Source organism: Coenobita brevimanus, chromosome 107 (genome assembly GCF_032717465.1).
Source record: "Coenobita brevimanus isolate Jiangsu-jjx chromosome 107, ASM3271746v2, whole genome shotgun sequence".
Lineage (NCBI taxonomy): Eukaryota > Metazoa > Arthropoda > Malacostraca > Decapoda > Coenobitidae > Coenobita > Coenobita brevimanus.
This window is the reverse complement of record NC_137060.1, coordinates 4,935,267-4,957,731: the sequence shown is the minus strand read 5'-3', so window position 1 is coordinate 4,957,731 and position 22,465 is coordinate 4,935,267.

The following is a 22,465-nucleotide window of genomic DNA, read 5'->3' as shown; positions in this document are numbered from 1 at the left end:
ATCTGAGAATTATTTCCTCCTCAATATTTCACATCTCTTACCATTCTTGTACAACTTCTTGTAAGGTTTGTCTACTTAATAAAACTTAGAATCTCTCTCGTGCCACCTTTCTATCGTTCAATTACCCATTTTTTTTCAAAGTTTATTCATTTTCACGGTAGCTACGCTACATCCCTCGACCTAACCACCCCAAACTGTAACCTACACCAAAAATCCTACCAACGATACGTTTTCATTGTCACCCTCATTCCACCTCTTAGTCGTTCTTTTAGCCTTTTTATCTTCACTACTAAATATATGATTTATTTCCTCTCTCCAGTACTTTTCATCTCCGGCATTCTCGCGGCATCTTCCAAGGTTTGTCCTCTTGATATGGCCAATGAGTTTGCTGTGTAAACACTCACACGCTACCATAACGCGTGTCAGCAACGATAAATTACACCGTACCAAACCTTCCTAACACCACTGTCTATTACCACTATCTTCAGTTTCACCATCCATGTACCCTCCTCCTATCCCACCATTTATGAATACCTTTGCAGTCTCTTCAGCACGAGGACCGCACTTTATGTTATTACCACCACCAGACAATTGATATTCAGCTAAGGATATATACGATGTAAATACTAAAGGAACGATCTCTCCCACTGAAATAGTCAACTTCTTCACTAGGGTGACGTATATACTTTTCATTTTTATTATTGCTACCAACAGACGATTTTAATCCATTTATGAAGGATATCAATTATTAAAAGGGTGTATTTGGGATGAATCAAACTTCGGCAATTTGAAAAGCCAATCTTAAGGGGAACAAAATCGTCTGGAGATGGCAAGAACAAAATAGCCTATACAGGATGGTCCCAAATTCCACACCACTAGAAATACCCGGCGGTATCTTGTTATGGGAGCGGCTCAGTCTGCTGGTGTGGCCGTGGGTGTGACAGTGGGAGTAACCTATGAATACACGATGAAGGACACTGACAATACTGACTAAGCCGTCCCCGCAACACACGAGAAATCGCCCAGCGGAGTGGAAGAGGAGCGTTATATATAGGACCAGCCTGTATAACACGGTCACAGGCCTGACTGTGTTGTCTCCGCCCTCCATCTCCACCAACACCAACACGTTATCATCCAGCCTAGGCTCTTGTCTCACGAAAATCAGTATCATTCTCTTCTCTAAAGCTGACTGTCAAAGAGGGAGTTAGAAAGTACAGTATTAAAAAACAAATGTACGCAAAATAAAGGCTACACGTAACCTTGTTGGGTAGCTCTGAAACAGCTGTGTGCAAAAGTTAAATCAATTACCTTCTTGTGAATCTGGGGAATGAAAGTGACCAGGTCTGACTGACAGCTACACGCTGTGAGATAGACAGACTGATTGATAGATAGACAGATAGATAGTTAGAGAGAGAGAGGAGAGAGAGAAAGCCACAAAACAAAAATAAAAAAAAATAAATAAAATATACAACTGTACACACTATCCGGTATTCATCCCAGTCCAACAAGTTTTTGTCCTGGTGCTTGTGTCTGTGGACGGCCTTGGTGAACCTGGGTTGAGGGGGAAAGTATCTTCTGTTTGTTTCTTATTTTACTGTACATTCCACTATACTCGTTTAACTCTAATGTAGCCCAGATTTTCATCCTTTCGCAGCTTATTTCACATATTTCAATGGCAAAATGACAATACTACGCATGAACATTCTTTCCAAAGCATTTCCTCATAACAAGCATCATATTCTGGTGCTAATGTATTCTTACAGCTCAGCATTCATGGTGGAGATACGGCAATTTGAGGCCATGCAAGTGATGTAAGTGAAAAAAGAATATAGACACTTTAATAAGACTAGGATACTTTGTAACTGAACACTGTATAAGCTCCTACGACTCTTCGCCAGGTGTACTGAGACCCCTTCAGTCTGGTGACATCATATTCTAGTTTACTCTTGCTACCTCCAGACGATTTTATTAAGCTTAGGAAAAAATTTTCGTATTGAAGGGATTGATGAAGGATATAGCTTTCTCCCTAAATTCGCAAAGACTTTCTTAAGCTAAATGAAAGTGTCAGACAGTAGTAAAAATATAATGCAAACTACGTCATCGGATTGAAGGGGTTAAATCGTCTGGTGACAGCCTAAATAAAAGACTATGCTTGACAAAACCACAAGAGGATTATTGGAAACAATATACCGGTAATTATATACACTCAGGTGTGTGTGACTCATCTTCAGCTGAATATAACCGTTTCGTGTTAGCCCAAATACCACAGTTGACGCAATGATAACAGTTAAGCAATCTCTCTCTCTCTCTCTCTCTCTCTCTCTCTCTCATACCGGTACTGTATGGCCTACACTTGCTCCAAAACGTAAGGGTACCGGTACACACATTACGAGAGACAATCATACAGCACAGGCTATGGCTAATACAATATGCCACATAATTTCAGCCCACGTTGGCAAACCTCAATTCAGCGAGGATGCATCGTTGCTCTGCATGTGACCTTTCCTATGGTGTATTGTTATATACATGTTAAAATGAAAACAGACTTATTTCCTTGGTAAATAACGAGGTACAATCGGTACCGTACGAGAAGTCCTGTCGCCTCTCTTACTTTTCTCATCAAGGTCTTTGAAAATCAGTGTGATGAATCCACAGCAGCCAACACTGATTACAATGATTCTATAGCTAGTTAAATAAAGCCATCAGTTTCGGTTGCTGCGGATCCACCACACTGATTTCACAATTTAATGGAGAGAAAATTAGTAAAGCAGGAAAGGCGACAGGACTTTTGGTGCCGACTGTACGTCCACCAATCATTTTACGCTAGGACAGCAATGCCACCCTCCTGGGCCAAACTTTTTGGATCCAGTGTGCATACATGTATCATCTTCACCCAGCACTTTAAAACTTCAACATGTATATAACAAAAATGAGATAGATACGGTATCTGAAAACGAAAAATAACGACAAAAAGCGATCACCCACATGAGCATTGAAAAAAAGTACACACACACACACACACACACATACACACACACACAAAAGGCCATGATACGTAGGCTGTACCATAAGCGAGAACGGACTCAGCCGACACGGCATTGCTTTTAAAAGGGAACACACTTAAGGCTATCTTCCTGTGGACTTCGGAATCAGTGGCAACTCTCGTTTGTTTTTTTTCTGCAGGTGAAGTCAGTGAATGTATAGCGAGGTTGGATGGTGAGGAATTGGAAAATGTGAGTACGTTTAAGTATTTGGGTAGTGTGATGAGTAAGGATGGAGGTTTGGAGGGTGAAGTGCTTGAAAGGGTACAGCAGGGAAGAAAGGTTGCTGGTTCCTTGAAAGCAGTGATAAGAAACAGGGAAGTGAGCATGGAAGTAAAAAAGTTACTACATGACAGTATTGTGATACCAACTCTAACGTACGGAAGTGAAGCTTGGACGTTGTTGGAAGGACACAAGTCAAGAGTGAGAGCAGTGGAAATGAGTTATTTAAGAGGAGCCTGTGGAGTCACGTGGAGAGACAGGCTGACGAATGAGGATATAAAGGAGCGTTGTGGTGTTGATGTGGATGTGATAGGAAGCGTTGTGAGGAACACACTGAGGTGGTTTGGCCATGTGGAGAGGATGGAGGGTGAAAGACTGACGAAGAGAGTGTATGTGAGTGAGGTGGAGGGTGGAAGAGGGAGGGGGAGACCGAGGATGAGATGGAGGGATGGGGTGGAGAGGTATATGAGAGAGGGGGGTGTGAGTTGGGAGCAGGGTAGTGAAAGGGCGGGGGACAGGGCGACTTGGAGGCGATTTGTTTGTGGCCACCCCAAACGGGATTGAGGCGTCTGGCAATAGATAGATAGATAGATAGGTATATATTTAATTCTTGATATCACTGGACGGTTTTACTGCTGTCGTGTTCCTGTGCCTCATCTTATTCACAGGTGGAAAAAGAAGTCTGAACGGTGTTGGTGGTGGTGGTGGTGGTGGTGGTGTATTCGTGTGGTCACAGGAGGCTCCTGGCACCGCTTCCACACCAGTGTTTCACACGTTAGGGTTGCAGTCAAGCCTATTACCAATGACGTACGGTAGCTACTGGTACTGCTGCCTCGAAGCGATTTTATTCAGCTTAGGAGTCCTACCAACCAGATGGGTTAGCCTGACCAGTTCACTATCGCTCGTTGGCTTCATAAAATCGTCTGTCACCGGTAGCAGCAAGAACGACATCATACATACGGTATTGCTAATAGCACCCGTGGTCTTTGGAGACTCCCCACCTCTTGTGTAACTATACATTACACCTGAGCTTCCTTACTACCCTACCATGATCTTCTATATTTACTTGTTCTTGCCTCAAACGCATTTAATCCATCCTGTATTCAACGCCTTTCCTTCACTGCTAAGAAAAATTACCAACCAATTATATTTCCAAGACCTATAAACTCCCATACCATCGGTGTTGTGTAATAATCAAGTTTACAAAGATATTTTAAAGCAAGTGATTGAACACTGACGACTATGAAACTGACTTCCTACTTAAGTACTTTTCTTCACTGTTAAGAAAAATTACCGATCGAAGTCAATTTCCAAAACATATAAAACTTAATAATTTCCCTTGGTATTCTATGACAATAAGGTTAGCAACTAGTTCTCTCTCGTGGTGGGAACAACATTACTGTAGTACGGTATTAGCAAAGGCCAGGCAAATGTATTCATCTGAGAGTGAGTCACAGCAGCCTGACAGAGTTTACTTCCAAGGTTTAGCCTACGAACTTAAATATTCCACAGGCGTTTCATGATTATACAGTTTGGAATGAAGGGCTGACCTGATTGATAACTGGAAAATGTAACAATGTTTTCGAGCTGTTCCTTTCATCAGTAAATTCCGTTTATTCTCTCAAGGTCGGGTCAACTCCAGTACTATATTCCAGTTAAAATAAAACAATTTTATGCAGCTAAGACAAGCAAGTTAGTGTTATCTGTCGCCATTAATCCTAACATGATTGGAACATCACTACCGTAGTATTAAATTCCAGCTAACAACAGACGATTTTGTTCACCTGAGAGTGAATCACAAAGCCAGAGAGTGTTAATACTGTTACAACAACCCCTTGCATGGTCAAAATATTTGTATTACTCTATTCCACCTTCCAGCAGACGATTTTATACAGCTGACTGAAAGACAATGAAGCCAGAGAGTGTTAATACTGCCATCGTTATACTGTACACCCCTCTCATGGCAGGAAGATCTCTGGTATTGTATTCCAGCTAACGCCAGACGATTTTATACAGCTGAGAGTGAGTTGTAGAAGCCTGAGTGTTAATAGTCACCATTAACCCCTCTCATGGCAGGAAGACTGAAGCATTCTGTTCAACCTGACAACGAATTTATTCAGCTGAGAGTGCTAAGTTCCAAAGCACGTGATCGATAACTGGAGAATGTGAAACAACAAGTTTCCTTTCTGACTGGAAAATCCTGTGGTTATCCAAAAAAAGTACCAGAGAGAGAGAGAGAGAGAGAGAGAGAGAGAGAGAGAGAGAGAGAGAGAGAGAGAGAGAAACTACTAACAGATGAAATGAGATAGAGGGATGAAGGTGGCACTGCAAGAGCTGAAAGGTTATGGTAAGAGAAGTGAAAGCAGGTACAAAAAGAGATGATAAAGTGAGCGATGACATGATACAGTGTGAGAGGTGATATGATATTTGTAGGTGACACGAGACAGTGAGAAATGAAAGGAGATAATGAGAGATGACATGAGATAGTGGTAGAGGTGAAAGTGAGAATACAGAACAGGTAAATGTGATAAGCGTGACTCTCTGTCCATGACCTTACACACTCCCACACCAACCTAACCTTACCAACTCAGTTTTATAATCCAACGCAATTATTATTCATAATCACCACTACCAGCACCGTATATACACAACCTTGAACAGGCTATACAGAATACCAGGAGAGGTCATAGCCAGTATCGTTGCTCTTTGGCTCTAAGGTTCTACAGACTACCAGGAGAGGCCAAAGCCAGTTCTTTGGCTCTAAGGTTCTACAGACTACCAGGAGAGGCCAAAGCCAGTTCTTTGGCTCTAAGGTTCTACAGACTACCAGGAGAGGCCAAAGCCAGTTCTTTGGCTCTAAGGTTCTACAGACTACCAGGAGAGGCCAAAGCCAGTTCTTTGGCTCTAAGGTTCTACAGACTTCCAGGAGAGGCCAAAGCCAATATCGTTGCTCTTTGGCTTAAAGTTTTACAGACTACCAGGAAAGGCCAAAGCCGGTATCGTTGTTCTTTGGCTCTAGGGCTCTAGACATTGACTGCAATAACCTACCACCTGTTTTAACTGTTACAAACACTTCTGGTTACTTTTATAGGGCCAATATATTCCAGTTTCAATACCTGTACTCACAAAGGTTGTACCGGGTATACACACATTATTTATACAGGCTACTTAAGAAAGGCTGCAGTACAATGGAGTAGGTGGTGGTGGTGTGGATATAGTAGTGGGCTGTGGTCCGACAGGATGTAAGATCCATCCCTAGCTGAGTAGGGGAACTGTTGGCTAATTATTCTGAATTTCGTTAAAACAGACTTTACTGATCTTTCGTAAGACCTACAGACACGCTATGAAAAATAAACCGCTAATTAACTGACATCAGTCTGGCATGAGACATTCGCAGCAAGTATTCAATGGAAGCTGTTAGCATTTAAATGCGGATTTGTGATCGAAGATGGCTGGACCTCAGGGAATGGATTGTTTAATCTATGCCCAACGTCAGGCGGGAAAAAAAAAAAGAAAAGTTAAGAATCAAGTCTCAATCTTCCCCACACCAACCAATCTTATTCACATCCACACATCCATCCCGATACTCACCCTAACCCCTGACCTGTCTCACTCCCAAGCACTACAAGCGTTCCCAGGCATCATAGGCTAATCGCTTGCGCTGCGAGCGTGATTGCTTGTTTACGGTACCGTACTCTTTTTCCATTACTAATACACCTATCAAACACTTCACAACAAAAACAGACTGAATAACAGCCCGTGAAATACCGGTATACGACAAACATAGTAATAACATCATGCTAGTGATTAACTATTACAAAGACTCTGAACTCTTCCCCTGGTTATTGGACTGCCTGGTGTGTTCTGCATATTCACCCTCAACCCCCTGACTGCAAAGTCCCTGCTCTGCATTTTATTTTACCTGACGTCAAACTATGCTTCAGAAACCCAGGGCACCAAAAATGTTTAAAGACCATCATTATTAAATTCCTGAATGAGTGATACTAAATTCCCCACTTGATTTCAGTGGGGAGAGGCTGGCCTACAATGTCGTTTTCTTTTCTCTCCCTCTCTCTCTCTCTCTTGGTACCCCAGATGATTATTTTTTTGTCAGTTTTGGGGACCCATCTCTGTGAGAAAGTAGCTACTAAAGTACGGTACTAAATATGTGCGGGACCATCAGGGCCGTACTTCGGGGACTTTGCTAGTCTATTGGAACAGCACTCCTCGTCCACAAACGTTAATGAACGACAGACGGACAGGGGCGCTCCTACTGATGCTTCAGCATATAAGCACAGGCAATGCTACACTGTTGCAACACTCCACCTGACCAAGCACATACCCCCCCACCTCCCGGCACACCTAACCAAGCGCATAACGGCCTTCACCCCATCCCCCACCCTCTGTATAACACAGCAGTTTGTCCCAGGTAATAATGAAGTTATGAGAAGATCTGATGAAATTATGACTCATCTTTTTTCATTTAGGCAGCCAAGTTTTATCGTTACATAGGCTTATAGGTACGGCAGCCTACAGTCATGAAACTCCATACCGTACTTAATTAGATACCAGTATTCATATAATCATTTACCATGAACAATTTCTGCCTCATAGGTGTAATAGCTGCTCAGTGTTAATAAACAAATACATAAAACAAACACTTTTATGTACGATATTTTTGCGATTTCATGACATTATATTATGTCATTCTAACAAAAGGCACCAGGAGGCATATTAACACATATTCCTGGAGGGTTTGAAGCCAGTAGCTACCTGTATAGTTTCTGAGTTCTACCCCGGAAACGAAAAATTACTTTTTCATTACCGGTATTTACTTTAAAAAAAAAAAAAAAAAAAAAAAAAAAGCATTCTACCTACCAGAAGACTCCAGTTCAATATAAGACACATAACTATGTGAAATTTCATGACTCTATAGTGAATACTTCTGAGTTCTGGGCCGGAAACCAAATCTCTACGTCCGGCCAGCCGCCCTGCCGCCCAACTCTACGGATGGACACCTATTGATCCCAGTGATAACAACACCCTCCTCTGACTCTGTCAGGTGGAGGGTAAAAAGCCTGTATCTATTAACCCCGTCACCACGATTCCTTTTTCTTTTCTTTTCTTTTCCCCTCCGCTACCGTCGGAGGGCTGTGAAAGTCTGAAAACACCAATAAGTCAAAATGCCTAAATAATAAAGGTGATATTGACGCTATTTACATAAACCACTGGCTGAATTTGCCAGACAAACACCGCCAATCACCAGAAAATAACAGCAAACAGCGAGATGATGCCACCAGTCACCACAACACCACACAAGTCGCTCAAAACCAGAACCAATCGCTAGAAAACCACAATCAATCGCAAGAACACACCCAGTCGCTAGACCCACAACCAATCGCGAAAGAACGCCAGTAACTCAAGAAAACCAGCGCCAGTGGATCCGGTGGCCCGATAACGAACCGACTCCTAAAACGGCGTCAAGTGGAGAGTAAACAGAGAACCATTGTTGCTGATACAGTAAATGCCGATAATGAATAAATGTTGAATTACACTGTATATAAGCTACCTGCACTTATTTTATGTGCTTATGTGTAACTTAGTCACATTCAGCTATGAAATGGATACATACCGTATAAGTTTTATACACAGGCATGATGTTTTAAAACAGCACAGTAGGTAGGCACTGCATTTTAATTGACGGACAGAGAAACAAAGGTAGACCTCTAAATAGCTACAGAATGACTGATGTAGCCTTACTCAGCGGCTGACAGGCTATACTGATTAATACCGGCAGAGTTTATATTGGTATAAGGTAAGTGGATAGGGTACTGATAAAGACAGACTGGATAAAAATACTGGTAGCCAGATAGACAAATACAAGGAAATTAAAAAATAAAGTAGGCACACACAGATTGATAGACAGATAGATTGAGAGAGAGAGAGAGAGAGAGAGAGACTCATCAAAGACCAAACATGTTGAGTAAACAAACACGTTATATAGTTCGTTATCGTACAGTACAGGTACTTTTGACTATTAGCCTATGCCCCTTGGTAATAAATCATTAAAAACAATTCACAATTAAAGCATTCAGGCTATGGAGTGTGTGTGTGTGTGTGTGTGTGTGTGTGTGTGTGTGTGTGTGTGTGTGTGTGTGTGTGTGTTTTAACCCCAGATCCATTAGGCTATCTATACAAGTGATATCTACTGACGAGTTTATTTAGTACGACATATTTCCTAAACTGAAACCATTACAGTATCGTCGTCATCTCCCTCTGAACAATGTCTTTATATTAACCTATTGATATTACCTATCCTTAAACATTCTTACACCGTACAGCTTAGGAAGACCTCTCCTGAGGGTAAGGTTAACAATTATGTGTTTTATAGATATGCTGAGTGTTTATGTATCACACACACACACAAAAGAGAGAGAGAGAGAGAGAGAGAGAGAGAGAGAGAGAGAGAGAGAGAGAGAGAGAATCAACACCCTCACTTCCACCAACTCACCTGTTGTCATGAAGAAGGAGAGGGTCCTGAGCAGAACGGTGAGAAAGGTGGCAGTCTTCATGGTGACCGGGTTTTCCCACTGTTTTCCTGCCGGCACAAGGTTATCTGACAGTATCCTTCAAGGCACACTTCTTTCACTGTCGCTACTAAATTTTCATAATCATTAAATGGTGCTAGTACTGTACCTTCACACTGATTACTTTATTTGCTACCGTAGTACATTGGCTATTCAAACACTACTTGTCATGGTTCTCTCACTGTCGCTAGTAACTTTTCACATTGATTTTACAGTTGCTTGTAACTCGTCACACTGATTATATTTGCTTGTAAATGTCCAGACACTTACTGACAGCTATTAACTTCAAAGGCTATTACTATTGTTATTATTACCACACTTTTACTGACGCTAATAGTACCCCACTATCAATGCGACAGTTAAATATTCACACTTCCTTTGTCGCTAGTAACGCTTCACACTGATTTTACAGCAACCGTTCGTTGGTAGTATTGTCGCATTAACTTCAAACGTTTCTCAATGTCGCTTATAACTTTTCACTCTTTCACTGTAGCAGATTCTTTCGTTGTGGTTACTAGCACTTCAATCTTGCTTCATCATCGCTTACTTCACCATTCTTTCACTTTAAATCGCCTTCAAACCAACAGTGTGTGTATCTGTCACTCTTTACCGACTGCGTTCACTTTAGCTACATAGCCTACACCGCACACTTATCTGTCACGTTTTCGTTCTACATTCACTAAACTGCACCGTTATCTCACTGTACGTTCACTGCAACTCTGACCACATTCACCGTGGCACGTCTAATCACCTTCACTGTCTTCTGACGCGATTCACACAACCCGTTCTCAAGTCTATAATACCGTTAGGCTTGCCACTTCTCGCTACCTGAAACCGGTTAACGCGGTCTGCAAAGGCACAAAAACTGGTCATGAGAGGCTGACAGTAACACAAGTAAACCTACACAACCGAGTCAATAGCGAACACGTGTCAAGTAATTACCACGTGACAATGGTAAACAAACACGCGTCACCAGCGAGGAACACGTGTAGATTACCTAGTGGTTAAGGTAATTATACACAGCTGAATCACTAGCCAAGATCACTTGTGAATTACCACGTGGCAATAGTAAATAAAATTATTCACTACCACTGTCACCAGATAGTAAGCGCATAGGACACTGAAGATACAAAGTTGTGACCTGCAAGTACAGAGCACGTGTAGAGCTCTGGGTATCAAGCGAAGATATAAATACAAGACATGCGGCGATACTAACACATCACGCGTCACTGTCTGAGAGCATGTAGGCTATGAGAGGTCAGTGGGCAAGATGACACACAGGCTGGGTCACTGGGTCATTCCAGGGGTCACAAGGCCTAATGAGGTCAGGTGGATGATAACTGCCGGTAGGTAGGGCTCTCTGGTGCAGTTCCGTGTTAATCCGGAAAGAGAAAAAGAACAAGATGTCACTAAGGATGAAAAGCAGAGCACTGACCTAGTTCCATAATTAGGATACATTCTTCAAATTAAAGGTGTATATAATTATGCTACTGCTTATAATTTCATTTAAGCTATTTCACAACCAAACTAGAGACACTGTCATCCTCTCCACTTTGAGACGCCTTTTTAATTCTGTTCTTGCTGCGTCCAGACCATTTCATTCATCATTGGGGAGACTTTTTTTATGTGAAGGGGTTCAAGAAAACTGGAAGGCCAAGCCTCAAAAATCTCTCCTAAACTGAATGACACCGTAAGATAAGAATTTTTGTTAAAGTTACCATATTGAAGAGGTTAAGATGTGAAAAGTGGTGAGATAAAGACACAGCAATACACGAGGCACTAAACTCAACCTTTTAGTAATATACCTGCCAACAGAGAACTCATCAGCACACACACACACACACACACACACACACACACACACTGTTCTTATCAATGAGTAAACACTGTCTTCAAAGATAACAAGAGGACTCCCTTTTAAACCGAATTAAATCTCCTTGCAGCAGGAACAACGAGAAAGCACTCATAGGGCGCATAGCCTACCTCCGTCAACGCCATTTATGATTTATTCACCAACCTCCGTCTACCGTCGTTGGCGAAGGTATTTACTAGTCTCAGCCTGCCTTCACAACACAATCTCAGAGAAGGCAAACCTCCACCAACGCCAATAATATTTATGATTTATTCCTGCATCCAGATGCGACTCCACCCCTACACCTTACCAACCCATCCTTGACCCAGTGTCCACCTGTCCACAATTTCATTTAATTACGATTTTTTTTATATACTGTCCACACAGAGACAAACAGACAAGCACGGATGAATACAAAATCTCCTCCAACTTCGTTGGCGGAGGCAATATGCAAACCACACTGTGTAGTCCCGGACCCCTACACTGCTGATGGGGCAAGATAGGATCACATGATGAACGACCACCAATGATTACTGCATCATTATCATGATCATCATTTATTATTATTGTTATTATTATTATTATTATTATTATTATACATCTACACTTAAACCTCGATTTAAGGGACCTCCATTTAAGGGATTTTGGATTTAAGGGACTCCATACTCTACCTGACAAACGGACAGGACCATTCAAAAAGTCTGCTGCTTGAAGTATTAATATGTTTCTTTATACAGTACCTGTAAAATAATATTCCTGATCATATAAGTAAGATAAGTGAAACAATCATTGCATTTCTTAACAAGATTGTCTTTATATGAGGTAAAACAACGGACATTTTCAAGTAAGGGACAAGTTGATTCCCCATTTAGTCACTTAAATCGACGTTTGAGTGTATATGCTCCAATCGCACAGCAGCAGCAGGCAGCGTGTGCGTTAACCCACCAATTAGACTCTCATGCTCAATAAATCCATAACACCTCTACCTCACCAGCAAGATAATTTGCAGATTTGTAGTAATTACTGTTTTACCCATCAATAAATCGGTCAGCATTACATAACTGACAATAATTCACACTGTGGGAATATACATTAACACTTGCTGCGAGGTACTACACCTGTATGGAATTTCTTGTTACCTGTCAATCTATATATACAAAAAGAGCCGCCGTTTGTTTGTTTGTTTGTCCTTCAATCACGCCCAAACCAAAGTCCAGAGACCCCCAGACCCATATACTGAATCAGGGTGACCCAAGGATGGTTTTAGGAGGGTCAAAATTCAGATCTGGGTCATTTGAGGTCACCGGTAGAGTGTCTGCCTTTTTGGCCGGGGCAACGCCAGGTACCAATGCGGCCTAATTTTTGGCATGGAGACTCACATGACCTCCAGTTCGGACACAGGCCGTGAGGTTGACCTCCGAGGTCATTTGAGGTCACTGGTCGGAAATTATGAGGTCATCGGTAATACATGCTCGAACGACTGGACCCAGCAGCCCAATCTTTGGCATGGAGACTCATATGACCTTCAATTCGGACATAGGCTATGTGACGCTGACCTCCGAGGTCATGGGGTTACCGGTCGGAGGTCATTTGAGGTCATCGCTAATAGTAAACAGGTGCGCACAAATACTGTGCGTTAGTCTGTGAAAGCTGAAACAGAAAGTTCCTGGACCTCTTATAATCCCTCTTCAAAATCATAAGAGGTGCATGGTCATTCTGGAGAAGATTGAACTAGAACAAATAGGACTGAGTGTTCGCCTTTTTGGCCCGGCAACGTCAGGTACCCCTGCTAGTAAATCCAAAAGAATTCCTTACAGAGCGACGACTCAGATTTGTAGGAATAGTATTTTACAAACTAAATTTATATACGGTATTTTCTCTGCCTCGCTTGAAGATGACATTCTGTTTTGTTGGAATTACTTTTTTTTTTTATGCATCAATAAATATCGGAATATTGTTAAATTAACCATAAAATTTGTAGGAATAACTTCCATAGAGCCATCCTTTCATCAAACAGCTGTGTATTGTGCCATGAACAGCCTGGGGTCTGGGGTTATAGCAGTCACTCCTTATCAATATTATTTAGTCACTGATCTGTAGGTATATTTAATTTTTTACTCTCAAAACTACAAGCATTCCTTACAGGGTGATAACTCAAGTTTTTTTTTTTTCAATAAAGCAGTATACATTTTCTACCAAAAGTCACATGGTGCCAGGTTAGGACGGCACCATGTGACTTTTGGCTATTTCCTAAGTTGCCAGAAAAACTCGCTGGGATCCTCTTCGAAGGGAACAGGACCTTGCCAGGGGGATAAATTCAGAACTGAAGAGTACACCTGTTTCTGAGTACTCGGAGTGCTTTGTCAAGTGGATGACACGGCTCCAGAAGGGTGTAAACCTTAGAGGAGAGTATGTTGAAGGAGTGTGAGCTTCAATAAATGTATCTCTATCAATTTTGCTTTTATTACTCTGTTGCCAAAACTTTTTGAACGCCCCTCGTACTACAGTATATTTCCTGTGGGTATTGTTAATGCTTATAGTACACGATTAGTATGTCTCGTAGTTACATTGTATATTTACAACAATAATTTTTATTTGGTACCGGTAATCAAAAAACTAATTTGGTATTTTCATGTGGCTTTTTCTATGATCAGGTATTTCCTGTGAATTAATGTTAAACGAGTCTCACCCAAAGAAAGCCGTAACTTGCATTTGGGATATACTGATATAAGCACCAGTACCGAGTGCCGGAATATAACTACTGCATATACAGTAACGAGACAATTATTGCATACAGTAAGGAAAACGGCTACAGTAGCGGTAGTGTACTATTTAGCCCCCCCCAAAAAAAAATAAATAAATAAAAGCTGTAATGGCAGTAACTATACTGATCCAAGTAGTGGTATCGGATATCGGTAATGAAACTTCTTTCAGCACAGTGCGCAGTGCTCGATGCTGGTCACGAAGAGATGCCATGGAAAGATAGTTGGGCCGCTGTATTGTCTTCCTGCCACTGAGCTATGTGAAATAGGCTGCAGAAAGATAAACACCGTGGTACAACAAAAGCTACAGCTAATTACCGTCCATATCAGCCACCATCGGCGACTTGTTTTCGGAAACTCCATTTTCGTTTACTTCACTACTATGTTCATTTTACTCGAACTCGGCCTAAAACTGCCATCTCTTCATTTCCAATTTACGGTTAATGCGACAGATTAACACTAGAATATTATGCTAGTTACAAATAAGCGCTACGAAAAGAACGCTAACTCAGTATTTTTTTTGCCTAGGGAACCTTTAATTCGCTGCAAAAGGAAACTCGGGGCCAAATTAAAAATGAGTATACCATGTTCAGTTGTCATAGCAGGTAACCGTTGATCATTAATACTTACGTTTGTGCTTCATATATAGGTTTTAGCAATCTTTTTCTGTATCATATCCCATTTTCATTTGTAATCCATCGTTCTATATTCTTCTTCCACTTCCAAGTACCGTGTATGCTATTTCTTACAAGATCTAATTGGAGTATTACAGATAACTACAACATAACACTTCAAAAACATCATGGAACAAAAATCACACCCTGCTAGAGAGCACGCCTGAAAGTTTCCCGGAGAGCGTGAGGCGACGCAACACCACCCTATCACTAACACATAGGCACTGACGAGCCATGGCCAAGCGTGACTCGAGCGAAAACAGCCTGCTAGTGTTGCCAAGCGAAGAACATGACAAGCCTAAACTGAACTTGATAAAGCGCTAAGCTCCAGGTGAACAATTTAGACTTTCGGGTTAAACTGAACACTTCAAAAACGCTCCAGCTATTGATTAAAATCCAAACTATTTTTCGCGCTAACTGTCTCAAACACGCTAAGTTGGCAAAGCTGGAAAGGGCCCAGGAAGATTGTTGGGCGTAGGCGTACCAGCAGAATGGCGCATCTTGCAACGAACGACTTGGCAACATCTTCTTGTGCCAGCCCAGACGGCTGGAATATAGCTAGGTACCCAAATCTGTAAATACCACTAGATTTATGTACTCAAAATTGTAAATATCGCTAAAAATTATGATAACCTATCAAAATATTGCTAAATATTAACAAAACTTATTCAACGTGATTAATTTTGACACTGGTGGTGGCTACCAACATCCAATCACTTGATGTAGTGCTACCTACTTCTTCCTTAGCCTTTATCATCCTTTTCTGTGCCTGCTCTCCTCTCTTCCTATTTCTCCCATCTTTCCTGTCACTTCTTATTGCTTTTCTTTCCTTTACAGGTGGATTTACATTGAGTGACAAGCCAAATGGTTTCCTGTAAGCCAAGAAACCATTTACAACTCTGGGTGGTAACCATATAACCAAACCATACGTGCTCCCAACGTGTCAACAAGTTGGTTGGTGGAGGGTTAGTGCCCCTCTCCGTAAAACAAATAAAGTCAAATGGCCACCCCTTACGGGATTATGGCGGCTGGCAATAGATAGATAGATAGGTATTCAAACTTTGATGACAAATAGTTGTGGAAGTCTGTAAAAAGTGGTAAACCATCAACATCGTGGAGTGTCAGTAACAGTTTAGTACTTGTTACGGATGTCTGCAACTATTTTTGTGTGCAAGGAAGAAGGAACCAAAGGTCAGGAGCCCGCAAACCTTTCCTTGCAAGAAGAAAAAAACAATACAAAAGAGAGCCAAATTCAATATCCGTTCATTTCTAGATCCCTGGACTCACTGCGTTTGAAAGACTGGAGATCATAGGAAGTAGGAAATACAAAGAGGGAGACAGTTCCAGAGTTGACCTGTTGCATACATGAAGGAGTGGGAGTAATGGTGGGATGAGTCTGTTGCTCACGCGCCCGGCTTCGAGGTTGAGGAATGCAAGCACAGTTCAGAGGAGCAGCGACCATTGAAGCAGCGATAGAAAAGAGAGTAAGATGCAACAGTGCGGGAGGCAGAGGTTGAAGGGAGCCAGTAAGAGGAGGAGAGTTAATGAGACGAAAAGCCTTTGACCACCCTACTGAGAAGAGCTGTATGTGGGGAGCCTTCCCACACATGAGAGTTGTACCCTAAACAGGGGCGAATAAAACCCGTGTATAAAGTCAGCAACTGTGCAAGGGTAATGAAGGTACGAAGTCGGCTTAGCACACATAATCTCTATGAAGCAGAGTTTACAAGAGGTAGTATGATCTTTCCAAGATATATCCCGAGATATGAGCCCCCAAGCATGTTCAAAGATAATGCAAGATTTAGTTGGATATTGTTAAAAATTAGAGGATGTTCCTGTGGTAAATTTTGATGGGTTAAAAGATGTAAGAACTGAATTTTGATACATGAAAAGCAGCAAGATCACTTTTACCCCGATCAGAGATATGAGCCAAGTCAGACTTTAGGTGTGCCATAGCCTCATTCCTTCTTTGTTGAAGTAACTGCTGAAATGGACGCAGAAGACCAGCAGTATAGAATTTAACACATTCTGGAACTTTTGTCAATATTTAGTGGTTGTTTAAGATATTTTGGCTTTATTTCTACTGATGTTTAATTTTGTGTACTAAGAGCAATGAACAAGTGACTGGAAGGGCAAAGCAGTGGTGCCAGTTTAGCATTTTACAGATATCCACAACAATTTAGAGTCGAAGTCTTAAGACCAGTAGTATAACACCGTACTTCTTCCTAGAAGTCGATATTTCAAGAAAAATTAAACATCAATTCTAGCCATATTTAAAATGTTGTCGAACGATATTGGCAAATTCGAGTGCCTAACGAAATCCTAGCAGTCTCAGCAGGGATGAGAGTCTGGCAAGTCGTTCGCTGCAACATACGCTGTTCGTGCGCTGACAACCTCTGCAACGTCACCTGTAAGGTTCCGCCCACAACTCACATCTGCGGCCTTGGACCATGGAAGCTTCGTGCAGTGTTGCCAACCGCAGGGTAATTACCCTAAACGTACGGTAATTCAACCTCATTTCCTGGTCTGTAGGGCAGTAGGGTAATTTCACAAAGTCTGAGCAAAACGTAGGGTAATTACCACCTTTTCGTATGAGTGACCTATTTTGCAGCAAAAGATAAATGATACAGTATACGGAAAGAGAATATGCTTAAAAAGGTACTCTTTTAAAAATTCTCTACTACCCTCTAGAGTCGACTTTGTCAAAAGAAAAATTTCAGCGATGAGTAATAAGTCACCCATCATTACAGAAAATGCTTTTCTTGAAGCAGTCTGACATGATGACAAGGGAAGATGATTGCAGAAATAAGCCAATCAAAGCTGAACACTACAATTTATATAATGTATCTATGTATGCATTCAAAAATGTAAAAATCAGTAGAATGATTCGTAAAATAAAACTAGGTGCCTCCAATATTCTTGTTTTGGGCTGAAAAAAGATACAAAATTACTTCTAATAAAATTTTAAGAACGCTTATTTATTTTTCAAAAGAAGCTTGATTTTGATTTAGGGAGGCCCGATGTCGACATTAATAATTTAAATTGTTATTTTTGCAGGAAGATATTATGCTCCACAATTATATTCTAACTGTTGTTTTTGCAGGAAGATAATTTGTATGTCTAGTCTTGCACTAAAGAGAAACTACACTTTTTTGTTGTTGCCATATACCGACATATAAATAAAAACTACCAACTAGCATGATAATATTTTCATCCTAAGCTGTAAGGTAATGAAGGAAAATGTAGCGTAACTTCACTGCGTAGGGCGGAGAGATCTTTGGGAGTTGGCAACACTGGCTTCATGGCTCGCCGCTCGCGCGGCACGACAGTGACCCTTTGGCTATCGAGTGTGGATGTTGAGTCGCCTTCCGGTCCGGTCAAACTTGAGGCATGCCTTCTAGGTGTGTGTGAGTGTTGTCCTGCGTTAGAGTATTATATTGTGGTTATCCGTAATTTGCTAAAGAGGTCTTACAAGAAACAGCACACAACGTACGTGGTGGTAGAGGAAGAGCACAAATGAAAATGGGATATGATACAGAAAAGGTAGGTTGGAAAAACTCATGTGTAATTCTAAGTACTAATGAGTAACGGCTACCTATTATGAAAACTGAGTATGCTTTAATCTTTGTACTTCAGCATGGTCCAGATTTTCGTCCTTTTGCAACTTATTTTCTGTTGCTCAGTGGGAGAATAAGGTAATGCCACGGCACTGCATTATTTCCATAGCATTTCTTCCATACGAACATCGTAATCTGTTACATAGTATTGAAGACGGAGAGAGTGCAATGTTTGGCCAAATTAGAGTTAAATGAGTATAGCATCAATAGTGAAGTAAAAAAGTTCGTTGGAGTCGCCGATAGTGCCTGGAAATAACAATGGTGTACACAATTTAACTTGGCGAAGATTCTTGTCCTTTTGCAGCGGGTTTGTTTGTTATTGTGATTGTCTGTGCCTGGGACGCCCGCGGCAGCCTGTTTTCACACGATCTCGCCGACTGGATACGGCTGTGCGTCCTAACTTAACCTAGGCCTAACTGCACGTAACCCCAGATCTTACGTAATTTAAACCACGTGCGAGTAAGTTTGCCAGTAAACCTATCCTTTAAAGCCGCCAATACCTATATCAACCTGGGAAAGACCGCCACCTAGCGTCACGCCCGTTTCCCAGAGAATTATTGTCGGTGTAATTCATTGTCATAAAAGGTACCGTAATTTTACAAAGTGAAACAGATTATAAAATGATGAACAGTCATCGACAGTGAAGGAAAAAATACAGCGAAATCGTCAGCTCACAGCACACAAATGACACACTTTCTCCTCTTCCACGTAGTTCGACGGCAAAAGGCTACACTGAGTGTCGTTTCCATGGCACTTCTTTGTGATTAGCATCATGCTGAATTTTTACCTGAACTAGGCAGTCTTGTCCTCTTGCAGTATGTTTTGCTTAGCTCAATGGTAGATAAAGACAACACTAAGGGTCAACATCCTTTCCATGGCACTTCATATTCTAGGTCAGGATTGAAGATCGAGAGGTAGGCAGTTTTGCACCTACAGTAAAGTGAATAGAGCATAATGTCTACGACTTTCCCGTATTTATTTTTATTCATTTTTAACTTTGCACAGATTTCCATCCTTTCACAGCCTATTTCATGTAGATTAGTGGGAGAAAAAGACATTGATACGGCTGTACATCCTTTCCGTAGCACATCCTAGTAACCAGCATCATATTCAAGCGTTAATCTGTTGTTACAACTCGGTATTCAAGATGGAGTGATGGCAGGTTTAGGCGAAGTTGAATAAAACGCGTATACCGGTAGTACTAGTTTTGTAGCTGGAGGTTCATCTGAAACGTGAACCCAGTAAACTGCATGCTGAGGTTTTCTTCCTGCCGTCCATCATCATTCCTCTTGGGGGATAGGAAGGGAGTGGAGGGATGTTTATATAATCGGGCAGAGGAGCCGCTCAGTTATATTTCAGTACCACCACATGAAGGCGTCCTTCCTCAGCTTGCCCGTATTATCGTACTAGTTGTCATTAGGTTTTATGTATCAAGTTGTCATGGTACACTTCCTCTGATGTGAAGTAGGTCGTGAAGAAATTCCCACCTTCAGACGCTTCTGTGACAAAATGTTCCTGTTCTCTTACCTTTTCACTCCCATGATGTATTTACGCACTGTATTGAAGTTTGCTAAGGTACTTCCAGTTGATTTTATTCAGCTTTTACACCTCTTCAGACCACCTACATTAAGAAGCAAAAAATGCGTTTCATCCGCCCTTGTAACTTTATGATGCACCTTCCTCCACACACACACACACACACACACACAATCGTCTACCGTTGCTCAGAGATCTCAGCAACATCCCTCCTCCTCCTTCAACACAACACTGCCACACTTCACCAACACATACATTCATAAACACCACAACCATCCAAAACCTTCAGCCAAGTAGCATCCTTCATGAACCACCACCAGACATCCACCCCTACCCAGTCAGACACGAGCACACCTAGCCAGACTACGATGCGGTGACCAACCTTCCCTACATTAGTACCAACACAAAGTACAACTTGCAGACAATCCACTATGCTCACACTGCAATGTAACTTTGACACCACAACACAGGCTACGCACCTCCTGCACTATGCTATCACACCAGAAACACTCCTTCATCATAACCTCAATAAAAGACATCTGGGAGAGATCGATTGAAAGTGACAAGATTCTTACATTCACTGAGTTCACATCTAGATGAACCTGGGGCTGCAGCATCAATACCGGCGGCATCAAGAACACGGAAAAAGCAGTGCAAAAATCTCACCATGTATCTTGATTATTCCGCAAAAACAGATTAGGGTTACTACAAAATACAAGGTGGTCCATATATAGTGCTCCTCTTCCACTCGAGCGGCCAGTTTCTCTTGTGTCTCGGGAACAACTCATTCAATATTATCAGTGTCTGTACTGCATCATTTCTCATTTCCTACTCCATCACACACACGCCTACACCAGCAGACTGAACCGTCCCCTCAAAACTTAGATGCCACCAGAAGTTTGTTGTGGAGGGCTATTTACGAACCAACATGTATTTTTGTGTAGTTACTGTTATCTTTATCGACAACAATATCATTACCCTCATTTTACTCTAACTTGATCTAAAACTGCCATCTTTCCTTCTTCAGTGCTGAGTTATTTCATGAATTAACACTAGAAAATGATGCTAATCACGAAGTGCTATGGAAAGGCTGTAGAGTCGTATCATTGTCTTGTAATGGGGTGCTGAACTACGTGAAGTAAGCTGCAAAAGGACGAAAACCTGGACCAAGTTAAGGTGAAGGAACTACAGTATAATCTATGTAGTTTTTCATTTTTTCCTGCCTTTCATTTGTATTAATCATCTTTATTGTTTTTAGCCGCTTCTGGCTGTGTGTTTGTCCATCTTTGTAGACTATGATTATGAAAACCTTGACCTTAATTCATTTAAAATTCTTTTACATATGTATTTATTTAGTTTATGTGCTTAGGTTACTAGGTTGGTAACCGTTCATGATTATTAGGTCGAAAATCAATTTGGAATTCATGAATCAAAAATAATTCACGAGTGAAAAAAAGATCATACCTCCAGTAATAGGTTGTTCCCCAAATTATCAGGGACATATCAAGTATCTGTATCATTACCATCATTCTCATGTCATCATCATTAATATCGTCACCACCATCCTGATCATGGTCATCATCGCCGTCATCATCACTGTCATCACCATAACCACTCGTTTCATTCATATTATCTTCCATTGTGTTTTATAATTATTAGCATCCAGTGTTAAAATAATGATCCCTACCGTGTTTCCACAGGTGGCCAGAATCCGTAATGGGAGAGAGGAAATTATCAAAGCATTGAGACATCGTCATTACCGGTACCATATTCAGTAAAATCTGCCACACATAATTCACTCATCTCTTAATCCTTAGGGCACGTCCACACCAAAGGCTTACTGGCGCGGGCGAGTCTTCACAGCGAGATGAACTTTTTAAGTAAAATTATAAAGTGTGTGGACATATTTTGTCTACAGTTTAACAGCTTCAGTCCCACGACGTATTTTTCATTTTATCTCTGCTATGTACAGACTATTATATTAAAATTAGGAGAAAGTTTTCAAACAGAAAATGATTATATAGACAGCATTAACCTCTTGTTGAGGGAATGGAGAATGACATGGGAAGTGTTTGTAACTGAGATGGAAGGTTGAAGGGGCTCCTCGTCCCCTCTTCCACGTCACATATACTTTAATTCCTTGTCAGTCTCTCATTCTCCATACGCTATGGCCC